Source organism: Callorhinus ursinus, unplaced genomic scaffold (genome assembly GCF_003265705.2).
Source record: "Callorhinus ursinus isolate GAN/ISIS: 27379988/994484 unplaced genomic scaffold, GSC_fseal_2.0 scaffold4, whole genome shotgun sequence".
Classification (NCBI taxonomy): Eukaryota; Metazoa; Chordata; class Mammalia; order Carnivora; family Otariidae; genus Callorhinus; species Callorhinus ursinus.
The window spans coordinates 150,898,978-150,926,936 of NW_027397066.1; the positions used below are offsets into that span (position 1 = coordinate 150,898,978).

The 27,959-nt window shown below is 47.3% G+C and overlaps 1 protein-coding gene and 1 long non-coding RNA gene across 2 annotated transcripts in view; one reads left to right on the top strand and one right to left on the bottom strand.

Annotated features, from left to right (window-relative positions):
- XKR6 (XK related 6) overlaps nucleotides 1-27,959 on the top strand; it is a 314,180-nt gene that overhangs the window by 196,486 nt on the left and 89,735 nt on the right. The gene's annotated exons all lie outside the window — the stretch shown is intronic.
- Nucleotides 23,547-27,640, bottom strand: LOC112825674 (uncharacterized). The gene is made up of 4 exons (XR_003208770.1): nucleotides 27,544-27,640; nucleotides 25,730-25,842; nucleotides 25,055-25,144; nucleotides 23,547-23,667 (listed from the first exon to the last, which is right to left on the bottom strand). It is a non-coding gene; the product is annotated as an uncharacterized lncRNA (long non-coding RNA).

Below are 27,959 nucleotides of genomic sequence, written 5' to 3' on the forward strand. Positions count from 1 at the left end.
TCATATCAGTGAGATCATATACTTGTCTTTCTCTGACTGACTTATTTTGTTTAGCATAATACCCTTAGTTCCATCCGCATCACTGGAAATGGCAAGATTTCATTTTTTTGATGACTGCATGATATTCCATTGTATATATATACACCACATCTTCTTTATCCATTCATCTGTCGATGGACAACTTGGCTCTTTCCAGCAATGTGGACATTGCTGCTATAAACATTGGGGTGCACATGCCCTTTCGGATCCCTACATTTGTATCTTTGGGGTAAATACCCACTAGCGCAATTGCTGGGTCGTAGGGTAGCTCTATTTTCAACTTTTTGAAAAATCTCCATACTGTTTTCCAGAGTGGCTGCACCAGCTTGCATTCCCACCAACAGTGTAGGAGGTTTCCCCTTTGTCTGCATCCCCGCCAACATCTGTCATTCCTGACTTGTTAATTGTAGCCATTCTGACTGGTGTGAGGTGATATCTCATTGAGGTTTTGATTTGGATTTCCCTGATGCCGAGCGATGTTGAGCACTTTTTCATGTGTCTGTTGGCCATTTGGATGTCTTCTTTGCAGAAATGTCTGTTCATGTCTTTTGCCCATTTCTTGATTGGATTATTTGTTCTTTGGGTGTTGAGTTTGATAAGTTCTTTATAGATTTTGGATACTAGCCCCTTATCTGATATGTCATTTGCAAGTATCTTCTCCCATTCTGTCAGTTGTCTTTTGGTTTTGTTGACTGTTTCCTTTGCTGTGCAAAAACTTGTTATCTTGATGAAGTCCCAATAGTTCATTTTTACCCTTGCTTCCCTTGCCTTTGGCGATGTGTCTAGGAAGAAGTTGCTGTAGCTGAGGTCGAAGAGATTGCTGCCTGTGTTCTCCTCAAGGATTTTGATGAATTCCTGTCTTACATTGAGGTCTTTCAACCATTTCAAGTCTATTTTTGTGTGTGGTGTAAGGAAATGGTCCAGTTTCATTCTAATGCATGTGGCTATCCAATTTTCCCAACACCATTTATTGAAGAGACTGTCTTTTTTCCACTGGACGTTCTTTCCTGCTTTGTTGAAGATTAGTTGACCATAGAGGGTCCATTTCTGGGCTCTCTATTCTGTTCCATTGATCTATGTGTCTGTTTTTGTGCCAGTACCATGCTGTCTTGATGATTACAGGTTTGTAATAGAGCTTGAAGCCCAGCATTATGATGCCACCAGTTTTGCTTTTCTTTTTCAAAATTCCTCTGGCTATTCAAGGTCTTTTCTGGTTTCATACACATTTTAGGATTATTTGTTCCATTTCTTTGAAAAAAGTTGATGGTATTCTGATAGGGATTGCATTAAATGTGTAGGTTGCTCTAGGTAGCATAGACATTTTCACAATATTTGTTCTTCCAATCACTTGGCCACTTCTTGTCAGCAGGAGAGTTTTGGTTCCCTGAATGCATAGTACAAATACCTGAGTCCATGTTTAAAGATGCTGCTCCTCCTAGTGATGGTCATGGTAACCTAGGCAGGATTGTGGGCTTAGTCATGACCTGCTGGCCTTCTCCAAGAGTGCTTATGCGAATGCTGCTCTCTGGCACCTTTTTCTAGACTGCTTGTGCTTTTGGCCCCTACTGTCCATTACATGTCATAATCACATGTGTGAGAAGGGTTGCACTCTTAAAGAGAGAGACTATTCTGTCTACAACGTGCTGCCTGTGGACTGCAAGCTTTCCAAGGCATGGCCTGTTTTGGTTATATTCCTTGCAAATTTCTGCAGTGGACTTTAGACTCCTTACAGCTGGTGACTCTCTTGCCATTGTTTTCTGCAGTGTCCAGTCCAGTGTTAGCTTGAGGCAGGGGCTATATGTAAGTGCTATTGGGAACCCAGAAGTAGTCATTAGTACTAGCCAGCCATGATGGTGTGAGGGACACAGGCAGGAGGAAAGAGGTCTATGTGGAACAAGGCCAAGTTCAAGGAAATAGGCGTACCCTAATTGTTCCTTGAGGGTAGGGATTGTGTCTAATCACAGTGATATCTTTGGAGGCTGGTTAAGGCTTAGCATAGAATAAAACAGAAAAGTGAGGAGGGAAGATATGGATGTTCTCTGTTTAGATGTTCTTTGGAATTAAAAGTACAGCAAGACCAAGAATATACAGCAATCATGAACTCTGATGTGCTTCACAACAAAGTTTCCATGCACTTTGAAGCTTTGAGGATCCTATATGATGTTGGTTAGGCTCCTGGTCACATCTTCCTCTCACTTTTTTTGAGCTGGGACTTTTTCTGCTTGAGAGGGGCAGAAGACCAGAAGCTACTATGATCTCTGCCAGGCTCTGCAGAAGCAAATAACTATCGATTAATATTTGTGTTGTGAGTGGAAACCATTACTTAAACAAGGCAGTGCCTCTGCCCAAGGGTTTGAACACTAAGAGCATCTTTAATCTGATAGAATGTAATGGAAGCCTGCAGCATCTAGAAACCCTCAGCTGTCCATCACATTAGCTGGATGCCTTGTTCTTCTCCTTATCACAAGGAAAATCCAAACTTTTCACCTACCTGATTGTAGGAAGAGCAAAGACAGGGTTCTTTACCCTTTCTTCTCCCGTGAGACTCTGAAATCTCCAGTCTGAATTTATAAGAAAGGCCCCGCATCTCCCCAACAAAGAAGCTGTTGTATGGAGGTGGGTTAAGTCCTGGAGAGACTAAGGCTTGATGCCAGAAGCATTTGTCCAATAGACTCCCTGAGCTCCTTGGTGAACAGTGAGCCTGAATCCTAATTTCCCAGATGGCATCATAGTCATAAGTAGTTCCTCCTTGTGTAGTACCTACTGTGTGCCAGCTATTCTAAACCCTTTGCATATGGGAACTCTTCAGATCCTCACAGTGGTCCTGTAAGATAATTACTTGTACTATCCCCAGTTCACAAATAAGAAATGACACACAGAGAGGTCAACTGACCTGCTTACGGTCCTATAGGAAGTTTGGGGGGAGCATACTTTTGGAAGGATGTCAAAAATATATCCTCAATCCTCATATTAGGAAAAACTACAAAGTTGGCCTGAAAAATTAGCCAATAATGTCAATCAAGGGCTCCTTGGCTGGGATTGCAAGGACCAAGCATGGGGAAGGAGGCCCTTCAGGGACTCTCTTGGAAGCACCCAAAGTGCTCCTCCCTGTCAAGCCACACCTCCCAGCATGTGCTTAACATTTCACAGGCTGCAAGCCCGTTGTCATTGGCTTTCACATTTGATTCTCACGAATATCCTATGAAGCACAGGTCACAGGTAGAACTACCACCATTTTATAGGAGAGGTCACACAGAGCTTAGCACAGGGCTTGGCACAGAGTAGGGACTCTTACTCTTAATTCAACAAATAAGAATTTGCTCAACAAAGAAATTCTTATTTGTTGAATTAATTCTTGCCTAACTAGATATTTGGGTGACTGGATGTATGGATGAGTTTCTGTAGGGATGGAGGAATGACAGGAGAATGGGCTCAGGTTTCTGGGTGTGGTATGTGCAGATGGCACCCGCTTCCTGCATTGAATCACACTGAGTGGGGCTGACCGCTGGCTCCACTGCGAGCCCAAGCCCAGCTCCCGAGACCTTCAATTGAAGGCCCCATGTCCCATCCCCACCTGGGAGCCAGGGCAGGTGCAAGCCCTTCTGAGACAGGTGAGGGGACTGTGACTAGCTCAGCTGGAAGGTGGCCCATTGTCTCCTGTCATCTGCTCTAACTGGGCCTGGCTCTTTCCTGGCTCTTCCCTGTCATGCCCTCCCAGGGGGAAGAGAGCCTTCTTCTGCCTTTGCCATTGACTTCTCAGTGGTTGCTCCTCCACTATCTATAACCCACCGCCTTTCTGCCACGCTTTGGCCCAGCTGGAAGTGAGCACCATGACCTCTGACCAGATTTCTCTTTTCCAGGTTCAAGCTTATAAGGAAGTAAAGAATCCTGAGAGGTCACAGCTTCTGAGCCCCACGGGTGCCCAATCAATGCTTGTACTTAGCTGAAGGTTGGAACCAATTAACCGTGTTAGCCTTGCCTCTATGGGCTGTGTCTGCTACCTCGGCTGGGACCTGTCAGGGTTCTGACCTGAAGCCTCAGTAAGTTGTGTCCTGGAGTCTAGAGCCTACTGCCAAGTGGCTTACTCTACCACTAGGCGAGATCCGGGGCCTAGGCTGGGCCTGGGTGTGGCTGGAGCACCATCTGCATGTTCTAATAGCCTGTTACTGAGTCTCTTGCCTCCTTTGCCTGATGTCAGGGAATCCTGTCTCCATCCCCAGAGGAGAAGGCCCAGAAACCCATCTCCCCTTTGGGCAGTTGCAACTCTGAAGAGCTGGGAGGAAGGAAGTACCATTATGAAGGGGGGCAGTCCAGAAGTCCAGAGGTGAAGGATCTGACCCCTCTGCTCTTGGCACCCCATCTCTTTACCAGGGAAGGAAGGCTCCTATGGGTGGGTGTGGGATGACGGCCCATCCAGGGTCTCCTTATTTATCTTTGGTGAAGCTGTTCAGAACCAACTCAGAGAGGAGAAGGAGAGTGAATCAGTGCCATGCAATTCATATTAATTTTGGTTCTGTGCTAGGCCCTCTGAGGAATAAGGGGACACCAATATAAATCTATGTGTTCGCCTTCAGGGGCCATGTGCCATGGTGGGGGGAGGTGACAGATACATTGAAGTCTACATAATTCATGGCAGATTCTGTTTTCTAACAGGGGTCCAAAAAATGCAACCAGGAAGAGGGAAGGAGGGATTTCATTTTAACTGGGGATAAGAAGGAGATGAGGAAGCCTGAGGATTGGGACTGAGCCTTGAGGCTGAGGATGACTTGAGTTCGTGGGCATGGAGTGAAGGCCGTCCAGGCAGAGGGTCAGCTTGTGATAAGCATGGTGGCTGAAGAACCTGTGGGAAGCAAGAAGTACTCTGCTGAGACTGTGGAACTGGGGGTGGCAGGACTCTGTCAGGGGCCGCAAGGATGGTTACTAGCCACATCATGAGAGAGAGATTTAAAAGGAGGCTTGGGCCAGGCTGAGGAGGTTGTTCTTCTTGGCACTGGAGAGCTATTGAAGATTTGGGGCAGGAGAGTAATGGACCATGTTTCAGGAATAGTATTATGGTGTTCTGTGTGTGTTTAGGCGTGTGTGTGTGTAACTTTGATGAGAATGATAACATTGGGCAAAAAAAGTATGCCTCTCTCACAGGTGTATTCTTGAAGGTACATATGTGTCATGACCTGGAGTAGTGGAAAGTCCTGGTTTTTCTACAGATGCTAAACTCTGATGGTAGTTCTAGCTCCTGCCTTCATGTTCTCTGTCCCTCTCCCTCTGGGGACCTGAATCGTATGGAGAGAAGTACCAGCCTAGCATCCCCATGGTGGAGGCATCTGTCATGAGGTCCCCCCTTCCTACCATTGCCCCCATTCTGAGCTCATGCAGGGCAAGAAGGCCTGAAGATGCTGCCTGTCAAATACCTCTGCAGGTGAGCAGCTGTGCCCTGGCATTCATTTCAGGAGCAATTTAGACACCCAGGAAAGACAGGTAAGAACTGGCTCCTTGGGATCACTATGGCAACCAATTACACATCTCAGCTGGTGTCAGGAAGTGAGCCATGAGCTGAGTCACCCCGAGGGGGAGGCAGTTCTGGGTGGGTGGGGGGATTTAGGTCAGACAGATGGAGGGCCTGCTGACAGCAGTATAACCCTTTGACATCCGGAGTGTCTCCCGTAAGAGGGCTGATTAACTCTTGTATTATGTGTCCATAGTTTGAAGACCTGGCCAAGAGGCCTGGGGGTCACTTATGTTGCCTTAGGTGCCTGGGAACAGGTCTAGCAGAGGACTCAGGAACAGATGAGATAGGCTGATGGTCGGAGCGCCTCTCAACTTGGCCTTGACCAGCTCCCTGCTCTTCTCTGAGCACAGTGGACTACCCATTTGGCTGTCCAGTGCCACCAAACTGCCGTCCAACCCAGGAGATCAGGCCCACCACTCCTATGGGTACATCCTGGTGCCTCTGCCTGAAATGCCTTTCCTTCTCCTGGGACTCTCCCCAACCTATTTCTCAAGACCCAGGTCAAATGCTTTCCTTCCTGTGTGTTTCATAATTCTCCATCCATCACCTATCACATGGAGTTACTGTGTGGGGGTCTGATGTCAGAACATCAGCCCCTAGCAAGTAGGCACACACCTGTTGCTTTCTGGCTGACAGGACCCAGCACTGTGTGACTACACAGCAGGTCAGCAGATGCTTGCGGAAAGAATGGATGAATTGGTCTGGCGATGCCAGTAGGCAAGCCTAGAGGAACCGGAGCTGGGCTCAAGCCATCTGCAAGCAGAACTTGGGTGTCCAGGCTAAGCTGCTTGAAGCACTTTACAGTTTGCAGAGTTTATGCAGCTTGGACCCTACAGCTTCATTTCTACTGAGCAGGTTGTGAAAGCTGGCTACTTTTCTGGCCAGACTGGAGTCTGGGGTTTTTTGTATGTATTAGTGTATCTATATATCCATCCATCCATCCATCCGCTATCTTTCTATCTATCTATACTTATCTATCATTTATCTATCTCTATTGCTCATGTGTCCAACTATTATCTATCGATATGAATCTATCATCTATGTATATCTATCTATCTATCTATCTATCTATCTATCTATCTATCTATCATCTATCATCTATCCATTTATCCTATTATCATCTGAAAGGTGATTTGCTCAGGATTTGGGCGCTGGGGGATCTGAGAGGAGGTGGATGCTGGAAGGAACTGGGAAAATTGAGGCAGAGGAGGCTAGCCTGGCTCTGGGCCTCGCAGGCTGGGCGCGGGAAGAGATGAGGCCGGGGATGGGGGGCCAGGACGCGCTGGCTCCCAGCTGGGGGGCGGAGGAGAGGGGGCCGAGAGCAGGCAGGGACGCCGGCCGCAGCAGGTGAAGGCGTGGGGGCGAGGGCTCCAGGGGGATGATATCATCCCCTGCCATGATGAGGAAGGCGGGGGTTTTCGGAACGCCCCCGCCCAGGGCTCCGTGCCCCCGCGGCCAGCCGGCGGGCGGAGCTCGGGGCGCGGACGGGGACTTCCTGGTGACGGCCCCGGCAACCCGGGGCGGGGGCGCGCGGGCGAAGGCGACAGGGCTCTGGGCGGAGCCGGGTGGTAGGGTCTCCAGGCTCCCGGGGCGGAGGGCTCAGGGCCGAGCGCGGTGTCCGCGCCCCGCGCGCACACTCACCGGGGGTGGCCAGCTTGGGCGCACGACGTCACCCGCGGCCGCGGCGCCGACCTGCTGTGCGGAGCACGCTCTCACACCCGGGTGGGAGGCGCAGGGGCCGCGGTCGTGGTGGAGGAAGGTCCCACCCGGAAATCGCGCTCTCGGTCGAACCTCGCGTCCAACTCCCCAAATCGCTGGGGCGCGCGTCCCTCGGCCTGGCGGGCTGAGTGCAGGAGAAGCGCCTAGCCCGTGGGTTCCGTGGGGGCGCCCTGAGGAGGGCGCGCGGGACGGAGGGCGGAGGGGTGAGCGCGCTCAGCGCCTGCTGCGGTGGGACGGGGGTGGCAGGAGGGGTGGAGAGTCGGGGAGCAGGCAGAGCAGGGTGTTAGCGAAGGATCTGCTGAGAGCCGCATTGAAGAAGTAGCTCTGCCCTCCCTAGTCGTCCCTGCCCAGCCCCGGCCAAAAAGAGCGGAGATTTAGAGACCTAGGTGTGATATGTTGGCACCAACATCGACCCGCACCCAGCCCACCCTCAATACAGGTCAATTTTCTTCCTCCTTTCTTTTTCCTTTCCTCCTCCCCACCTTGTCATCTGTCTCCCCCAACCCCCCCACCCCCGGCTTTCTCTAACTCCTCCTTCCTTTGGTTCTGAACTCCAGCCCTTCTCTGCAGGACCTGGAGGTGGGTCTCAAGTTGGGCCAGCCCTGCAGCGTGCCAGAGGATGGAGAGGCCCAGTCACCTGGCCTGACGCCCATTCCCTGCTTCAAAGCTATTCAACATGGAGACATCCGTCTTTGCTAGACCTGGCCGAGATTTTTTGTCAGTCCCCATCCGCAATTCGGTACCCCTCTCTAAGGTGGTGGGGTTTCTAGCAGATGTGGGAGTTAAGGGACAAAGGACAGCAAAGAAACCCCCAGACCATTTGGAGACATCCTTGTTACTATGAATACTCTCCCCTCCCCCGCCGACCTTTCTTAAATCAACAATTTGGACACAGAATGAGGAACCCCTTTTCACAGATAGCTGAGCATCCCGGTATTCCCAGAAGAGCCCAAATAAAGGGGGATTTAAGAGCAATGCTGGAAGAAACTGGGGAAGTTGAAACTGGAACTAAAAAGGAAAAAAAAAAAAGTATAGCTCTGTGCATTTTCCTGGAGTAAACACACCAGGTAAGCAGCACCTAGATCAAGCTATTATCAGCACCTTATAAATGCCCACACATCTTTCCGGCCCTAACCCCAGGGCAACCACCATCCTGACGTCTCCCAGCATAGAGTAGCTTTGTCTATTCTAGAAGTCTGTAGGAACAGAATATGTGGACTCTTTCTGGCCCGGCTTCTTTGGCTCAGCATGATGTTGGGGAGAGTCGTCTATGTTTTGCCAGGTGTTTCAGAATTTGGATGTCCTTCCTAAGGGGACAGATCATTTTTCTATCCCAGAGAGCAGAGGGGCAGTAATGTGGGTCTTTTTTGTCTTGGATTTATCTTGGCTTTTTCTCACTGTCCCGGGGCCTCTATTCTGATAAGAGCAGGAAATCAACTTTCCCATGGCCCACTGGGCAGAGGCTTTACCCAGGATGTGCGCTGAATGGCTCACAATCCTGACACCCGAATTTCTCCTAGCGAATTGCCTTTTCCTTACCCTAGGAAAAGCTTTGAGCTGAGACCCAACTGGAGAAGTGAGGTTGACAAAGATGTTCACGTGAACCTGTGTTCTTCCTTCCTGGCTTCCAGGAGGGAACCAACAGAGGTGGAGGAGGGAGGGAGAGGCCTCCGACCTTAACTGAAGTGTTTGCCAAGGCCACTTGTGTAATTAGTATCCTTGGGAGCCCGCAGGGGATTTTTCTGCCCTCAAGGAAAGAACATTTGCAGGCCTACACAGGTTAACAGCTTCCCTTTAAATATTTTCCTTTTGTGGTTAGCTCCGTGCCTGCTTTTGAAAATGTGGTCATTTTAAAAAACAAGAATCAATTCTCCCAGAAGGGATGTGAAGGGCTGCTACACTCCTTGGGAGCTCTTTTCTTCCTCACGCATAATAAAGATTGAGATTATGTAGGTAGGACAAATGCTTAGGGGCTCTGAAAATATGGATTATGCAAATGAGCTATTTAAGGACCTTTAAAAATGCTGACCTTGTCCCAGAGTATTTACTAGCTGTTAGAAAATGTGGATTGTCTAAGTGGGCATTGGGGGACCTTTAAACACTCAGATTATGATGGATCTGGAGAGCCTCACAAATCCCTTCTCGTCCATTAGACATGTCTGCTGTGTGAGTAAAGAAGTGTTTGGACAAAGTGGAGTATGCACGCAGTGGCCTGGGATGATTTGGGTCTGCCTGAAGATTGGTAGAGGAGCGCAGATGCTGGAGGAGGTTGGTGGCCTCACAGGGACCCTCTTCCTCCTCCCGCCTCCGTCCCAGGAGTGGTTTGGGTACAGGTGGCCTGGAAGATGGCCCCTGTTAAGTCAACCTTAACAGGATGACTCTAGAGGTCCTTATATGGCCCCTGGACTTCCTATAGCAAATCCCTCCTACTTAAGGAACCCCTCTGAAGTAGGTTTTGATTTTTAATTCATTCTGCAAAGCAAGGGTAAAGAATCAATATACATATGCAGGTGCCGGTTTCCATACCAACTGCAGGGATATACTCTTCTCTCCACTGGTTATGGACTGATGGATGGCGTGGTTCCCATCAGCAACACAGATCCGGGCCAGACGCAGGCACTGCGATTTCCCAAAAAGGGGCCAAATATTAAGTGTCTCTCTTAATGAATCTGGGGTACGAAAGTCAGTCCTTTACAGTCTGGCACCTGCCTCTGCCAGGCTGACCCAGACTGAGCCCTTCCAGACAGACAGCTGAAGAACCATGAGCACGAATCTCAGAAAAGTACACACAGCGTTGTATCCCGATCCAGCACCCCTTTGGCCTTAAGAGTCAGTATTTCTCGACCTCACCTTGTGAAGTGCTGTGCTAAATCCTTCTCCTCTCCTTTTCTGACGGCCCTCCTTTCATCTCCTCCTTGATGGAGAGACCTCCTAGAAAACCAGCTGGTGGATCAGGTGGGTCTTCTCAGCCTCCTCCTCCTGCGTCTCCCTACATATAGCAGGAGATCTTGGGCAGCTTCTGTAACTTCTCTGAGCCTTGGTGTCTTTCTCTGTAAGACAGAGGTATTGATGGTACCTGCCCCTGAGGGTCACTGTGAAGATGAAGTGCCTGGTGTGTAGTAAGTGCTTCATACACGTTCACTCAGAAACCCAGGTTCCCATTTCAACTTGGCCACCAGTCTGCTGTGTGATCTTGGGAAATTCACTTCCCCTCTCTGGGCCTCATTTTTATCTTCAGACTGAGGCTGGGTGTGGTCTAAAGATGTAGAAAGTTTCTTATTGCTCTTATAAGCCAGACACTGCAACTCAACAAGGCACCGCCTCATTTCTGGGGGGCCAGGGCATGTCAGCCAGGCCTTGGATGGCAGATGTCCTAGAGGCGCTGGTGGTTATTAGAATGGAGTTGCGTTTGTTATAGCAATGGATTAGAAGTGGCCTGACATGAGGCAAAATGTATTTGTTTGTGACAATTAATGAGCTGCTAATGTACATACAGATGAGTTACCAGGGAAGGCTATTAAAACCACGATTAATCCAGAGAAATGAAGGCACTAGATTGGAAAAGAAGATGACCATGGGGAGGGGCACATACACTGGGGAGTGGAAGACACGTGGTGGGAAGGGGGAGTATCTTGCCCATTGCTTACATTTTTCCACCTCTCCTCCCTCCCCCATAGTGCTGGAAGCTCTTCGTTCTACTAAAAGTGTAGTTTGGGGCTGCCATCAATAACGATGTTAATAATAATAATAATGGCAGTAGTTAGAACGACACTAATAATGGCTAGACACTTAGTTATGGAGCTCCTACTATGTGAAAATGGTGTCGTGAATACTTTTCACTTGTTAATTCATGTAATCTTTCTTATGAGATAGGTGTCATTATTACCCCTATTTCACAGATGAGAAAATGGAGGCCCAGACACGTAAAGGAACTTGCCAGGTGAAATTTACCTGCACAGCAGTTCCCGAAGCAGCTGAGATCCCAGATCAGCTTGGATCATTACTTTCCCCTGTGCCCCCATGCTGGCAGTCAGGGGGTGGGGTGTGGGGATGTGGTGAGGGTCCTGTGCCTGGAATGCCAGGCTGGGGATCACTCCGGCAGGGCTGACCCAAGGCACGGTCAAAGTAGGCGGATTTCTTCGCATGCGCTGATAGGGGCTTCAAGGCCCTGCCTGCCATGTTCCACATTCTCCTCACTCAGGTCCTTACTGGGCATAAAAAGAGCTAAGGGCCTCCATCATTGACACAGCAGATGGTTCCAAAGCTGGCGGCATGATGCCTGGCACGGACATGCCCAAACTGTTTCATTTTTCCTATAGATATAGAGTGTCACTCCTCTGGTATCACATGGGCCCCTCAGGGGACCCCAGAGCAAGATGCAGCTCTTAGCTGGCTGCTTTGCCTTGGTGGCTGTCTCCAACTGGACCGTTCCTCTTCTGTACTCTTACCACCAGCAGCCCCCTTCAATTCCTCCTGCAGGTCTTTACTGAAATCTCTCACTGAGGCCTTTCCATCTATTAGAAATCACAACTCTCTGACCCCAGGAATTCCCTGTCCCCTCTCTGCTTTATTCTCCATAAGACTTAAGGCCATCTGTATCACTTGATTATTTACGCTCTCCTTCCCCATTAGATTGTAAGTTCATTAGATTGTAAGTTCTGTGTGGCCAAGGGTCTTTGCCCCTTTTGTTCTCTACAGTACCCTTAGCAGCTAGGATAAGCCTGGCACGTAGTAGAATCTTCCTAAGTACTTGTTGAATGAATGAATGAATGAATGAATGAATGAAAGAAACTTTCAGGACCCTTCTTAGCCTGGTACTCACCTCCTCTCCAGTCTCATCTGTCATGTATCTGTGCCCTTCTGGAGAAGGCCCATCGACTCTGTGGCTATAGGGCAGAATGCCACTTCCCCCCAAGGCCCTGCCTGGGACCCCTGTCCCTGTAGCCAGGCTGGTCTCTGTGAGAGTCCACATTGCCTCTTTCTTGGTTCTTGTGGCATTCCCCACTTGCTTATGCGATGGCACTTTTGTCATGGTATTGTTGTAATGGCTTGTTTTCATGTCAGTCTCTCCCAGTAGGTGGGGGTTCCCTGAAGGGACTGCAGTGTGTGGGAAGGCACATGGGTTTGGGGCAGGAGTTCAAATTCCAGCTCTGCTGGTGACTGCTGTGGGTTTGGGCAAGTTACTCAACTGTTCTGAGTTTCAGTTTTCTCATCTGTCAAATAGGGATAATAATCTTGATTTGATAGGGCTGCTGAGAAATGTAGAGGCAATGGATATGGTGTGCACAGCAAAATGCCTAGTGCATAGTAGGCATGGCATGGCGTAGCAGGAGGTTACGAATAAACATGGCCATGTCACTCTGGCCAGATTTCAGCGGCAGCCATGGTAGGAACCCGGCGGTCGGTCTATGGCCATACTATCCTGAACTCGCCCAGTCTCGTCTCATCTCGGAAGCTAAGCAGGGTCGGACCTGGTTAGTACTTGGATGGAAGAGGAAGTTTATCTTCTTTAGCCTCCTGAGACTATCTGGTTTCACTTCGTGTCAATGTCATGAAAGAAGAATATGTAAGAGGGGTTCCTGTTTTAGACTAAAGGAAAATAGAGAGGCTTGGCCCTGAGAAGAGAATATGTGAGACATGAGGTTGGACACACACACATACACACACACACACACACACACACACACACAAAGCTATAAAGGACATTCTGGGGAAAATTGGGAAATTTTGAATGTGGACTAGTTATTATTGACTCATAAATACATTTCTTGAGTGGAATTTAAACAAAACTGATTGTGTGCTAGGCATCGTGTTAGACAGGCATTTTACATGGGCTGTATCATCCCTGTGAGGTACATATCATTATCCCATTTGGTAAGTGAGGAGTGGACGCTCAGAGAAGGGAAATAATTTTCCCAAAGTCACACCACATGAAGTGCTAGGACCAGTTATTATTATTATTATTTCAAAGGTTTTATTTATTTATTTATTTATTTATTAGAGTATGCACGTGTGAGCATGGGCAAGCAAAGAGAGAATCTCAAGCCGACTCCCCACTGAGCATGGAGCCCAATGTGGGGCTCGATCCCATGACCCTGAGATCATGATCTGAGCCGAAACCAAGAGTCGGAGGCTTAACTGACTGAGCCACCCAGGTGCTCTTGGGACCAGTTATTATTATTATATTTTAATAAATAGTGTTTTAGAACAGTTTTAGATTTACAGAATTATTGCTAAGGTAATGCAGAGAGTCCCCATATATTCTATACCCATTTCCCCTATTGTTAATACCTCACACTTGTATGGAATACGTGTCACAGTGAATGAACCAATATTGATACATTATTACTAACTAAAGCCCATACTTTATTCAGATTACCTTAGTTTCCTTAATGTCCTTTTTCTGTTCCAGAATCCTGTCCAGGATATCACATTGCTTTTTTGTCATCATGTCTCCTCAGACTCCTTTAGACTATGACATTTTCTCAGATTTTTCTTGTTTTTGTTGACCTTGACAAGTTTGAGGAGCACTGGTCAGGTGTTCCGTGGAAGGAAGAATGACTAGGACCAATTTTGAACCCAAATTTGTCTTATTCCAAAGTTCATGCTATTTCCAGCAGGTCCTGTCTCTTTCTCAGAAAAAGAGAGACAGACAGACAGACAGAGACATTGATTTACTGTGGAGTGACTTGCCAAAGGCCAAGAAGTTACAGAATAGAACCAACCCACATCTATTAACCTGGTAGGAGATGTGTAACTGGGGTCCTGGCTCCTTGTCTGTGCTAACAAACGTCCTTCCACAACTGTAGACAACAGTTTAAGAAGAATGACTCTCTCTAGCCCTTGCTCTTTTTGAACTTGAAGGTCCTCTTGCATCTAAATGGTGTCCCTCAGCTCCGGGAGGGCCACCAGGCTGCAGTGGACACAGGTGCTTTTTTTCACCAGGCCTGGGGCCCTGTGACTGGGTTGCTCTGCATGACATGAACAGCTTGGCCTGTGGCTCACCCAGGCTCCTAGCAGGACCTCAGCCCAAACAGATGTGTTCCGTCTGCTGGTGGACTCTGGGGGACGCCTGTGGAGCCCCCCAGGGGTTGAGCACAGCAAGGGATGGGATGCTCCAGTCTGAGGAAGAGGGAATCAGAGAAATCCTTGGGGCAGGTAGCACTTTTCCATGTGCTGCCCACCTGCCTGAGTGCCTGGGCCAGCCTTTAGGGTACCCATCAGAGCCAAGTGGGAAACAAGGCTGGTGTGGTGGGGTATTGTGGATGACTGGATGAAAGAGATCGGGCTTGATTCTGTAGACAGTGGGAGCCAGTGAGGGTGTTTGAGCAGGACAGGGCATTGTGAGAATAACATGAAACAATGCTTGGTTAAACCGGCAGCTTCTCCACAGGTGTCACAAGTGAGGTGCACATGCAGAGCTGGCAGGCCCTGGTTGGCACAGGGCTTCACCGTCCTCCCCCTTTAGCAAATGCAACAGTTAGAGATGCATTTCAGTCCCTGCAGGCTACATCCAGAGAAAGGTGGACCCAAGCTTCCCCTCCTTCCTCACTCAGTCCTGGTATCTTTGCTCAGGGTCCTATACGCTTCAGCCCTGCCATCCACCTGTGTGACCTCAAGCTCCTTTCCTGCTGGTTGCCACACTCATCTGAGTTTTACCTCTTCCACCTCTAGGGAAGGGGAGCAAGCCCAGAGGAAGTTGCCTAGAATGAAGCCAGGGCCACCAAAGATGAACTTCAGGTACCCACAGTGCTGCCTGGCCCACCCTTGCATCTGAGTAGATGAGATCCCAGTAGAGCTTTTTCCCATTTTGTTTTGCTTCCTGCATCTTTCACTAGTTGTGCTTTGTTTGAGGGAAGAGAAGAGCTGGCTCCACCATCCTGTCTTTCTCTGAGGTTTGGTGTCATCTGTCTTGCGCTGGATTCCTTGATAATTGATGGCAATCATGGTGTTGATAGCTAACAGCTTTTTTTCTTTGTGCACGTAAAGGGTTGCAGGAAGTCTGACCTGTTATAAGGGAAGTATTGGTTTTCAGGCACCAAATGATCATTGGGACCCAGGTTTTGCTGCCAGACCAACAAAAGCTCTCCCATTACCCCCTGGTTTTGAGGAAGGCATATTATTTGAGATGCATTTGGTGGCAAGGAACAAAATACTCAGTTAACAGAGGCCAAATAACAAAGGCATTTACTTATCTCACATGACAAGATGCTGGAGATGGGCATTTCCAAGAATGGTCTAGCAGTTAAAAAGTGTTAGGACATTGGACCCTTGTCTCTGTGACTCTCCTGACCTGTCCATCATGGTCATAAATTGGCTGCCACAGCTCCAAGTATCAGAGTGGCATTCTTAGCAGTTCTTTCCTTTTATTGAAGAATGAAATCTGAACCAGAGGGTTGGTTCATCCATGTTGTGGCATGTGTTAGAATCAGAATTTTCTTCCTTTCTAAAGCTGAATAATGTTCCATTGTATGTATATACCACATTTAGTTTATCCACTCATCCATTCAGGGACACTTGGGTTGCTTCCACTTTTTGGTATTGTAAATAGTGATGCTATGAACATGGGTATCCAAATATCTCTTCAAGTCCCTGCCTTCACTTCTTTTGGGTATATACCCAGAAGATGAATTGCTGGATCATACATAGCCTCATTTTTAATGACTGCCCTGTTTTCCATGGTATTGGTGTGCAACGAGTTCATTTAACCAGTTTCCCATTGCTGACCTGGTTGGCAGTTGCCACTTTTTATAACATCAGAATAATAAACATCCTTGTTGATATATTTGTCCCCACAGTGAGCTTTTAAAGACAGATTTGAGCATCTCGCTTCTCTGGCTGAAGACTCCCAGGGCTCCTCCAAACTCACAGACTTAACTCCATTTTGTAGCTCAGAGGATGAAGCCCTTACATTCTGGTCCCAGCTGTCACTGCTCTCCCTCACTCACTAATTACTCACTCATGCAATGCTCCAGGACCTTCTGTACACTCATTGCCCAACACTCCTTCCCACTCCTTGTTTTTGTACATGTTCCTCCCTCTCCTTGAAACATATGGCCATCTCTCTTCCACCAGGATTTGAAAGCCTTCCCAAAGGTTCACCTTGACTATATCTTCCTCTGTGAAATTCCTGCTCACCATCCCGGGCAGGATTAACCATACCCTTCTCTGTGCTCCCGGAGTTCCTTACCTATATCTGTTAGGGCATTTATCACGTATTAGCATAATTACTTGATGGAGGCAGCCTGAAAAAACAGAAAGAGGAAAGGTTTTGCAGTCAAATAGACCCACTCCAGAATCCCAGTTCTTATGGTATGACATTGGACAAGTTGTGTAGCTTCTCTGAGCCTTACTTTGCTTATTTGTAAAATGGGGATCATAATTTCTACTACTAAAAGATTATTTGAGGATTAGAGATGAAGAATGTAACCGACAGTGCTAACACAAATTAGGTATTATAGTATTTGTATAAGTATGGTAGCTATGATGACCAAAGCTGCCACTGATGTTGGAAGATGGGGTGGTGATGGTGGTGATAGAGGTGGTGATGATGGTGGCAGTGGTGGTAATGATGGGGTTGATGGTGGTGGTGGTGGTGGTGGTGGTGGTGATAATGATGATCGTGGTGGTGATGATGGTAATGATAATGATGGGGTTGGTGGTGATGGTGGCGATGGTGATGATGGTTGTGATAATGATGGTGATGATGGTGGTGATGGTGATGATGATCATGGTGGCGATGGTGGCAGTGATGATGACAATGGGGTTGATGGTGATGATGGTGGTGATAATGATGAGATTAATGTTGGTGATTGTGGTGGTGGTGTTGATGAAGGCAGTGATGGTGATGGAGGTGGTGGTGATGGTGGTGGTGATGGAGGTGGTGATGATGGGGATGACGATGATGACAGTGATGTACTTGTCCCTCTGATAGAATGTGATCACTCCTCAGGCAGGTGCTGTACAGCTTCATCTCTGCTTTTTCAGTGTCTGCCATAGAGCAAATATATAGTAAAAAATACATTAATTACTTCAAGGTTAAGTTGCTTTGGGGTGGAGGGTGGTCCTTCCTGAATTAACTGGTTAATCCCAGCTGAGCCTCCCTTCTGAATCCTTCCTGGCTATGAATTTTGTGAGCTGAGGCAACACATTGTGTAGAGCCCACAACCTAGAGCTGTGAAATTGGGGTCTGCCCTCAGCACTGCCCTTAACTGGGCCAGTCACCTCCTTTCTCTGGGCTTTGGAGCACCCATGACGGCCTCCTGTTCAAATCTCTCATGCAACACTGGTTTCCATCCAAAGGTGCCTTCCTCAGTAACTGTACCCAGATTATTTCCAGGATTTACATCCCAGCTGGAATGGGCACCAGAGTCTGAGAATGGAGACTGTGCTCCATTTCCCCTTTGTCTCTTTTTCCTGGCCCTCCGAGTGCCCAGTGCTATGCTCAGTACAGAGCTAGTGTCTTGGCCATGATGGTGGTGGGGCTGGATGGGAGAAGACAATGCTTGAGGTTACTGAACTCATGGCCCGGTCTGTCCCATGGTCAGGGGGAGAGCAATTGGTTGTCAATAGTATATCACCTGTGAGGGATGTTACTGAGGCCCTCCTGTGCTGGGCTGGTGGGAGGGGATCTGAACATTTATACCCTTGTTCCTTTCCACTTGCTATTTGTACTGGTCAATTTATATTCTCTACAGTTCCTTTCTCCACCAGCAATGAAGAAAATGACAAACACTGCTGAGTGCTTGGTCTCTTCAAGGGTTATAAAACTGCCACGTCTGTATACTGAGTGATTCTTCCCCTGAAAATTTCAGTCTAGGGGGGAAGATCATATATGGACACAAGTAATTACCATACAAAGAAAGCCATAGAGGGCTTTTGGAATTCAGAGGGGAGGGTCCTTGTGGAGGACTGCGCTGGCCCTCCCAGGACAGGGGAGAGCAGAGTGTTCCTGGCAGGGATATGCCTTGAATAAAGTGCACAGAGGTGGAAGTGGTTTGAAGTGATTTGTACTTCCCTGGCAGGAACCTGGAATGAGTCTACATTCTTTGGAACCTGTGCAATAAGGACATGGATTTATCCTCTTAAGGCATCTACTAGATAAGAAAAGCGGAGTTATCCTTATAATCTCAAAGTTCTGATTAGAAACCTGAGGTCTATTGAAAGGGAATGCTGTGAGGACAAGGGGGCGATGAGAGAGTGTGTATGGACTGGGGAGGCCTGAAATGCAAAGAGATGGGAACACCCTAAGGTCTCCTGGGTCATCGGTGGGCCTGGATCCAGAGCCCGCGTGCTGCTTGCCCATGACTGGCTCTGAGAGGCCCAGTCGGGGACGCTGTGATGACTCAGGGTCAGTACGTTTCTGAGGTGTGCAGGCCAGGAAGTTCTTTCTTTGTCTCATCCCAGCTTCGTTTCAATACATGGGCTGTCTTTGCTATCCTTTCCTTACTCTAGTGAGCTCCCGAGATGCAGCAGTGACAGCAGTCCCTCATCCCTGTGGAGGCCTGTGGACCCAGAGGCACTGATGGAGTAAGCCTGGCTGGCCCAGAATTGCCATCTGAGGATCAGCTCCAGGAGGTGGAGGAGAATTTTTCTTTACACATCAGACAAGTTTCTGCTCAGTCGGAATAAATGTGTATTGTCATCAATGAGATAATAGTTTGAGTATCTGAGAAATCAAGACCCTGTCCCTTCCTAGCTGTTTTCTTCAGTTTCTATTTGAGGGAGCCTCAAGGTAGTGTGTTATAAAGAGACCATTTCTTAACTGGGTGACTCTGAGCCTGTCATTTTTTTTTAATTCTCTGAGCTTCGGTTTCCCCATCACAAATGGGGTTCGTCTTTCACAGGGTTGTTTTCGAGTAAGAGGAGAAAATACATGTATGGTCTTTAACACTTAGCATGTGCCCAGTAAATGTTAGTTCTTTTTCCTATTTCCCGTGTGCTAAACCATTACATGTAAAGCCAGCGACTGTTCCATCTTTCCTCTGCCTAGATCTGGATTTCAGATATGTCTAGGCTTTGTTTTAAGTTGGGGGAGGGGTATACCTTCCTACACAGAAAGGCAAAGGAAAGAATCTCTAGGAAAGAACAAATGATGCTCCAAAACATGTAATATATGTATATCAAAGTGCAATTATGTGCTTAGTGAGGAAGAAGCAGTATGCTGTGATGCATTATTACTTGTTTCTCATTTGGATCCCATTTCAGCCTTGTGGAGTGTTTAGGTGCAGTGACCTTATTTCTTCACTATAGGGCGCCAGGGCAGTAAGGCTCTGCTCTTGCCCCCTTCTCCATAGAGCTTCACACAAGCTTCTAAGTGTAGACTTCACCACCCAGAATTAGTGGAAAGAAGACAGGATTAGGAGTCAGAAGGGCTTGATTCTTATCCAAATATGTCTTTAATTGGTTCCATGACTCTGGGAAAAAAAACACTTCACCTCCGTGGGTCTGTTTCTCCATCTATGATATGAGTGTGTTGGGTTAGGTGCTCCTAACTCCTCCAAGGACAGAGATTTTGGTTGATTTCACAGATGGAAATCTCTACTAACTTAACCCGTGGTCTGGGCAAGTCATATGGAAACAGTGCAACACCAGACGTCTTCCTCTCTCGTATTTCTCTGAATCCTCTAAATTGTTAATAAGCAACACGAGAGTTGTCCTAGTTGGTCTTAAATCTTGGAGAAGCTTTCTCGACTCTGCCCCATGACTTGCATTATGGCCTAGAGCGGAGCGTCTCATGCTGTCCCAAAGTGACTGGTGGGCTCTGTCTGCACTCAGTCATGCCTACCCCATCAGCAGGACGGGAGCCAGTTACTTTAAAGCTTCCTCTCAACTCATTTCTTAACCAATTAAACCAGATGTAAAACAAGACGCATTTCCTCCATCTCTTCGGGCCACCTCACTACTTGGTTAAATAGGGAAAACAGCTTTTTTCAGAACTTTTATTTTGGTGTCTAGGAAGAGACTTTTTGTTCTCCATACTGTCAGCCCTGTTCTCTTTTGAAACTAAAAATCTGGCAACCATTGATTTATTCCTTTAAACATTTTGTTCTGGGAATAGAAAAGCACAAATGAAGAGAAAACTTTCACTGATAAGGCCTCTATCCAGTACCAGTCTGTCAACATTTTGCCTAATTTTATTTTAGTATTTTCATTCACATTAATGAGAGGATATTATAAATACAATTTGCATGCTGAATTTTTCTCTTGACATCATATTATGTGCATTTTCTCATGTTAGTAAAATAGAATTTGAATGCCTGCACATGACTTCATAGAAGAAATAAATCTTAACTTGGCCATTTCCTCAAGGTTGGGCCATTGAACTTGCCTTCAGCTCCTCAGTGCCATAAATAACACCACGATTGAACCCCTTCACAAGCATGGTAGCTCCTTCGGACTGAAATTTCCCTTACTTAATGTTACCAAAGTGTGTTTGAAAGAGTAAGACAGCTGGGCATACAAAGGGGAAGCAAAGGAACAAATATTTAAGGATTTCTGCTACCTTCCAGGCGTGGAGTGCAGGGTAACTTATACTTCACATTTATCCTTAGAACAATTATTTTTTTTAAAGATTTATTTATTTATTTGAGAGAGGGAGAATGAGAGAGAGAGAGAGTACCTGAGAAGGGGGAAGGGTCAGAGGGAGAAGCAGGCTCCTCGCCGAGCAGGGAGCCCGATGCGGGACTCGATCGCGGGACTCCGGGATCATGACCTGAGCCAAAGGCAGTCGCTTAACCAACTGAGCCACCCAGGCGCCCTATCCTTAGAACAATTATAAAAGCTAGGTTTTACAGTTGGAAAACTGAGACTGCAAGAGATTTGGGAATTTGTCAAGTCTCACAGCTAGTTAGCAGCTGTGCCAGGATTTGACCTTAAGTTTGTCTGGCTACAGAGTTGGTTTATCCTTCAATGCCATGTTGCTGGGAGGCAGAGGGAGCAGAGTCTGTGGGGTCTGGGCTGGGCTGCAGGGAGCTGGTGGGCCCACCACCAACAAGGGGTGTTCAGATCATAGTGGCTGAGGTGCTCGTCTGCCCAGGGAAACTGGAGCCTGGCTAGGGGCAGTGGAAGAAGTACGCACCCCACTAGGAGAGCTGGGGAGAGTCTCCGCCAAGGTTTCTAGCCCGTTTTGCTTCATCAGCTCCTGCTCTTGTCCACCACTCTTCTCTACCACTCCTAATATATCTGAATCATAGTTTTTGGCTTTGTACTCATGAATTTGAAGTGGAGTTCTTACCAGGCCTGTCAGTAAGATGGAGCAGGGAGGGTGACAAGGAGAGGTGAATTCCAGGAATCTGGACTATTTTTAAACACATCTTCGTTATTCGAGATCTTGCAGGTCACTGGTACCACAGGAGAATTTTGCAGCCCTGACAGCTGGTGTTAAAACAATTAGGCTCAAAATGACAACCACGGGATGTGTGTATGTGTGTGTGTGTGTGTGCACACATGCGGCCACTCTTCCTCATTCTTTACATCATAGGAAAGCTTTCCTGTGCGTGTTTTGGGCAGGGCCAGCTGGGTCAGTGGGGGGATACATGATCTTGGGAATGAGCTCTGGACTGTGTCTCGGGGAGAGGTGGTGATACCCTTTCTGCCCCACACACAGGCATCACCCCAGACCAGCTGCCTCCTCTCCCTGGCCCCAGCTCTCTCTTGTATAAACCAGAGGGTGGGATTAAGACCTCTGTAAATGCCCCTTCAGCTATAGGACGCATCCTGTGATAAGGACTGCAAATGCCTCTCACTGTGCTATCTTATGGTCTTCGTGAGGTCCCTTTCCCGTTGTCCCCCACTTGCCCTGATCACGCCTGACACTCTGAGAGTTTTACCTTGGCTGCTTATTAACATGGAATTCTCTGGAAGGGCAAGAGACAACTTTGTCTAGCTTCTCATCCATGATCTCAATCACTGGTCATTATTTGGATGTAACTTGCCTTTCATTTTCATTCCCCCAGCTCTTCTTACCTGAATGGGTCAGGGTTCTCCAGAGAAACAGAACCAATAGAAGACGTGGAAAGAGACAGAGAACAGAGACAGAGACAGTGAGATATTCATTATAAGGAATCGGCTCACACAGTTATGGAGGCCGATAAGCCCCAGGATCTGTAGTTGGTGAGCTGGGGGCCCAGGAAAGCCAATGTGTAATTCCAGTCTGAGTCCGAAAGCCTGAGAACTAGGCAGGCCAATGGCGTGGTTCCAGTCTGAGGGCTGGCAGGCTCAGGACCCAGAAAGAGCTGATGTTTCAGTGCTAGTCCAAATGCAGGAAAAATTTCCCAGTTGGAAGGCTGTCAGGCAGGCAGAATTCTCTTTTATTCAGGGGAGGGTCAGCCCTTTGGATCTATTCAGGTCTTCATTGGACTGGATGAGGACCACCCATATTAGGGAGGGCAATCTGCTTTACTCAGTTGACCAATTCAAATGCTAATCTTATTCAGAAATACCCTCATAGGAACACCTAGAATAATATTTGACCAAGTGTCTGGGCACCCCATGGCCCAGTCAAGTTGACGCATACAAACTACATACCACCCAATCAATATTCTTTACCCCACCCACACACTTACTGCTTTTCATGGTCCCCCCTGTAGAGGTTCCTGTCTATGGGCCATTGCATGTGCTATTCTACCTACAGTGGCCTCCTCTCCACAACCCTGGTCTATAAGAAGAAATTTTACCTGTGGCACCTTAATTATTTTTTCATATGGCCATCTCCCCAGCTAGAACGAGAGGGCAGGGTCTGCAATATTCTGAGGAGGCTAAAAGCATAGACTCTGGAGCTCCACTCTCTGGGTTTACCTCCTGGCTCTTCCAGTTACTAGCTATTTGGCCTTGGGTTAATTTGTGCTCCATCTCCTCAATCTTCACAAAGGAAATAGTAATTATGCTTACCTGGTGGGGTTATCTTGAGGTTTGAGTGAGCCAAAGCACGTAAAACTCTTAGAACAGCATCTGACACACAGCAAAGATGAGACACTTATAAAGTGTTGTGGTTGCTGTAGTCCTTGGGTCGAGCACAGAGCCTGACATGTACCAGGCACTCCATAAGTCTTTGCTGAGTGGAGTCACTTACAATAAAGTATGTAGACAAGATATGAAAGTCAGTACGTATGAGGTGGCTTGAGGAAGAACTATGAAGACATCTTTGTTTATTACTCTCCTTTTCTCCAAGGCCAGTCCCTTTTCTACAGACTAGAGCAGTTTTCACAGATCAGCATATGTATATTTCCATTTATACCTTCTCTGCATGCCAGAGACAAAAAGCTAAGAGAATGCAAAAGGGTGGGTGTAGTGTTTTATTATTCTTCAAAGAGGAAAATTACAGTGGAAACCTGTAATTGGGAAAATTTTATTTCTTGCTCTCAGCAGTGTAGAGATGTGCTCCCCTTCTTCACACTTAACTTCTGCTGTATGTAAAGAATGTAAGAAAAAAAGCAGAGACTAGAAAAAAACAATTCAAAGCCTTTCCTCAAATTAGCTGGAAGCAGTCAGAAAATATTGTGGAAGCAGGAGAGAACAGAAATCACTGACAGAGGAGGAAAGTGCCTTCTAGAGCTTTGGACACCCAGCTAATAGGAAGCTTAGCATGCCCACTATTCTGCACACCCCTGAAAGTGCCTCTTCATAGGATACAGACAGTCATGGTGAGTTACAAAGGATTTTTTTGTCAGTATCTATGAAAAATATTATTGATCTGAGAAGTTGACAATAGATAACGATTACCAAAGAAAAGTATTTAACTTTCTAGGTATCGCTTCCTTTAAAAATTCTCTCTCCATTTATATTTATGTGAATGTATAGCATAGAATCCCAGAACATTAGTCCTGAAGGGTTTTAGAGAAGAACGAGGTTAACCTGTGTTATCAATACACAAGGAACTGAGGCCCAAGAGGATGGGTGACTTGCCCAAAGACACACATAAAGTGTAAATTGCAAGTCTTTCATATGACTTGATCATATTCACTAAGTGCCCATCTGACCATGTCCAGCAAAGAGAAGCGATGTTGTCAAAGAGATTTCAACCCTTGGAACCAAGCCAATTGAGGGGAGTGTAATTAATGAATGGTGTGCATGTGAATGTGTACAGGTATACAACCTCTCAAAACTCCATTAAGCAATGGAATAATATACTAATTCCTAATCAATAGGACCCTGTCACATGGCCCAGTGATATTGTTCCCAATAGGAGGAGAACTGACTCTAGAACAAACTAACCTCTGTGGAGCACATTTATAGACTGTGATGGTTAATTTTATGCTTCAACTTGACTGTGCCATGGGGTGCTAGATGAAACATTATTTCTGGGTGTCTCCAAAAGAGATTGGCTTTTGGATTGGGTCAACTCAGTAAAGCTGAATGCCCTCCCCAATATGGGTGGGCCTCATCCAATCCACTGAGGGCCTTGAATAAAACAGAAGGTGAAGGAAGAGCAAATTTGTTCTCTCTCCTTGAGCTGAGACATCCCTCTTCTCCTGCCTTTGGATATTGCTGCATCTGGTTCTTAGGCCTTCAGACTCAGACTGAATTATACCACAGGCTTCCCTGGGTCTTCAGATTGCAGAGAGCAGATCATGGGACTTCTCCACTGCCATAACTGTGTGAGCCAATTCCTATAACCACTCTCCTTTTCTGTGTATTTCTATATGTCCTACTGGTTCTGTTTGTCTGGAGACCCCTGACTAATGTATAGACATAATTACACTTAATCCTTACAACTACCCCATGCAGTAAGTAGAGTGAGTCAACCCCCTCCCTCCTGCCCAAGTCACAGTGCTCAGCCGCCTGCCCTACTGCAATCTCGTTCAGTGTGTTCTTGGTGCTGAATATCATCCAAGCTGGATTAAAGGCATTCTCAAGAGAATATCAGGGGGTAATGTGGACCTGTGATAGATGGTAAAGACAGAGAAAAGTTGGAACAAAAGCAGTTTAAAGCTCTCAGCCTTACCCCATTAGGGAGTCCTGTTTATGGAATTAGGTTCTGTTCTCATTGGGTACTGGTATCCCCATAAAGTTCCCCAAAGACAGTCTTTGGAAGCAGAAGCCTGGCTTCATCCAGGGAGACTCTCTGGAGCAGAGGGCTCTCCCCTGGCATTGAATGTAAACACATAGGTAACTGGATCTAGATATTTTTTCCTACAGAGTACTCATTGCTTTTCTAAGATTCTCAATAGTTGAGTGACTTCCTAAAAGGGCTTAAGATTGGGTCTGAGTGTGCATCATTTCAGTGGTGGGGTGTGTGTGTGGTGGTGGGGAACTTTCCTTAGGATATGGGATCTTAGAACCCTCAACTGTGGGGTCCATCACAAGGAAACATTTTGAGAAATACTGAGGAGATTGATCATGGGGAACCTGGGGTGTCCCCAAAGCCCTGTCATTGAAAGTGACCTAGAGAGTGGCTGGAAGGACCCTTTGGGGCCACCTCACTCCCTACTCCTTGGAGGAGGAGCTGCATCCTGGCTGGCTTACCTCTCTCATATTCATGGCATCTCCACCGAAGGAGGCTCCTCTTCCTCCCTTAATTTCACCCTCTGGCATGCTGCAGCCTCCAATTAGGCAGCTTTCTTGATTTCTAGTTCAGCCTTGCAAATTAACATCCCAAATTTAATAACTTACAAATGGATTTTTCCTATCTCCTGCCTCTTACCAGCATACACTGGTAGGATAGACAAAAATGCTTTCTTGTCTATACATCCTGCGTGGTCATTACTTGTTGAGGCTTCTTGCCATGTTGTCCTAGCCTAAGTCCCCCAGGTTCTCAGGCATTACTGTGTAAATACAGGCCGTCCTTGCTGGGAGGCTGGAGACTGTAACTCACAGTCAACCTTATCTCTTATAACAGCTGTGGCAAAGATGTAGCTTGTGATACAGGAAGTTTGTTTTCTCTGTGTTCCAGTCATCTCTTCTTCTACCATCCCTATGCTTTTTCTATCCTTTTCCTGGGATGGGGTGGGGAGCATCATGAGTTTTGGAATTAGATTTTTATTTGCATTCTGGCTCTACCACTTATTAGTCCTGGAGCTCAAATTACCAAAGTCCTCTGAGTTATCTTCCTCATCTGTCAATGGGTATGATTTTTCTTGTCTACAGTTGTTCTACTGATTAAATACAGTAATACTCAATAAGCAGAGAATAGGCACTTCATAAATATTAGTCTCCTTAAATCTCTCAGGCAGGCACACATTAAGAGATGATGTGGAAATAACACATAGGTCACCTCTAACTCTGATTGTTGAGTCTAATTTCTAGATTTGGTTCTTAGAGCAGCTGCAGCCTCATGACCAGGCCTGAGGATAGTTACCTCGCAGAGCCCCCTCTGAACTCCGTCTGACAGGGAACCTCCTGCTGGTCTCCCACTAACCCTGAACTTTGAGATGACCAGACCCCCACTAGTTCCCACTCAAGTCTTCAGCTAAGTCCTGCCTGGGAAGGATCAAACTCCAGAGGGTTTTGCTGAGGGCCACCCTCAGGAGCAAAGCTGGGAAAGCTGGGAACCAGGACTGGGGAGTTGCCCCAGTGAAGACAATGTAATAACTAAAAAACACTAGGGTCTGAAGGTATACAACAAGCTCAGGCTTGATTCAGATTGGTACTGATTTCCCTAGGGGCTTAGTTCTTAGGAGCTCCCTGGTATAGTGACATTGGTGGGTGGTCACATTACCTCGTGGGTTCCCAGCTAGGGTTTGGGGTCAGAGCCCAAGGGCTGGCAGGGATTTTAGGAGTCCAGCCAAGATGGCTACGGTTTCTAGTGTGTTCTGACTATAGCAGTTAAGTGAAATACTAGGCAGGATCTAGGCCTTATGATAGGGACAAACCAAGTCTTGGTGGGCACAAGGGTTTTCTGAGCTCTGAATTCACTCTAGCCACGCCCCCTCCGACTAACATGGGGTGGGCTAAGGCTGAGGCTGTGGTGCTTGTGTAGTAATGGCTATGTGGGGTGGGGAGCCCTAGACTCCCTTTGGAAGATCCTGGCTTTTGGGTAATTGGAACTCCAGTGGAAACATTCCAAAGGACAACAGAAGGGGATCCAGGGTATATGAATGGGTCAGGAGTCAGGTGGCTGGGGCAGGACTGCTCCAGCACATGGTGGGATAAGGCTGAGGCAAGGAACAGAGGGAGCAGAGCAGAGGGAAGATGCAAAGGACAGCTATTTGGCCTCCCTCCTGCTATGCACCTCCTATCCACCCTGCATCAGGAGCTTCAGTTGGCGGGGCACCTGCTCCTCAAACCTCTGAGCATTGCAGCATGTCCACCCTGAGGACACAGGCCCCGGGCTGGCTCACCTTTCAGCCCTCCAGCTGGCTGGGAGAGTTACACCAAGGAAGGAAGCGTCCATTCAGAATGAGGGAGATGGAGGCAGAGCGGATGGATGGTGGGGCTTTCGCCTCCTCCCCTACCTCGCCAGCTCTTTCCCACCCTCTTTCTTTCCTTCCTTCCTTTTATGATGTCATCTCTCACCACTGCCCTCACACTCTGTCCTCTCCTGCTGTCTGCTCCTCTGCTTCCTGACTGCGGGGCTGCTGCTGCGAATGGTAGGTGCTGATTAAGATGGATGGATTCGTAAGAGGCATTCAATGTGACTAGAATAAAAAGCACCACAGCCTCTCCTGGACGCGAGGGCATGTGGCCAGAAAGTACCATCACTCAGGAGATTACTTTACTATTGCAGCTCGTCCTAAAAATAGCATGTGCCCCCCAT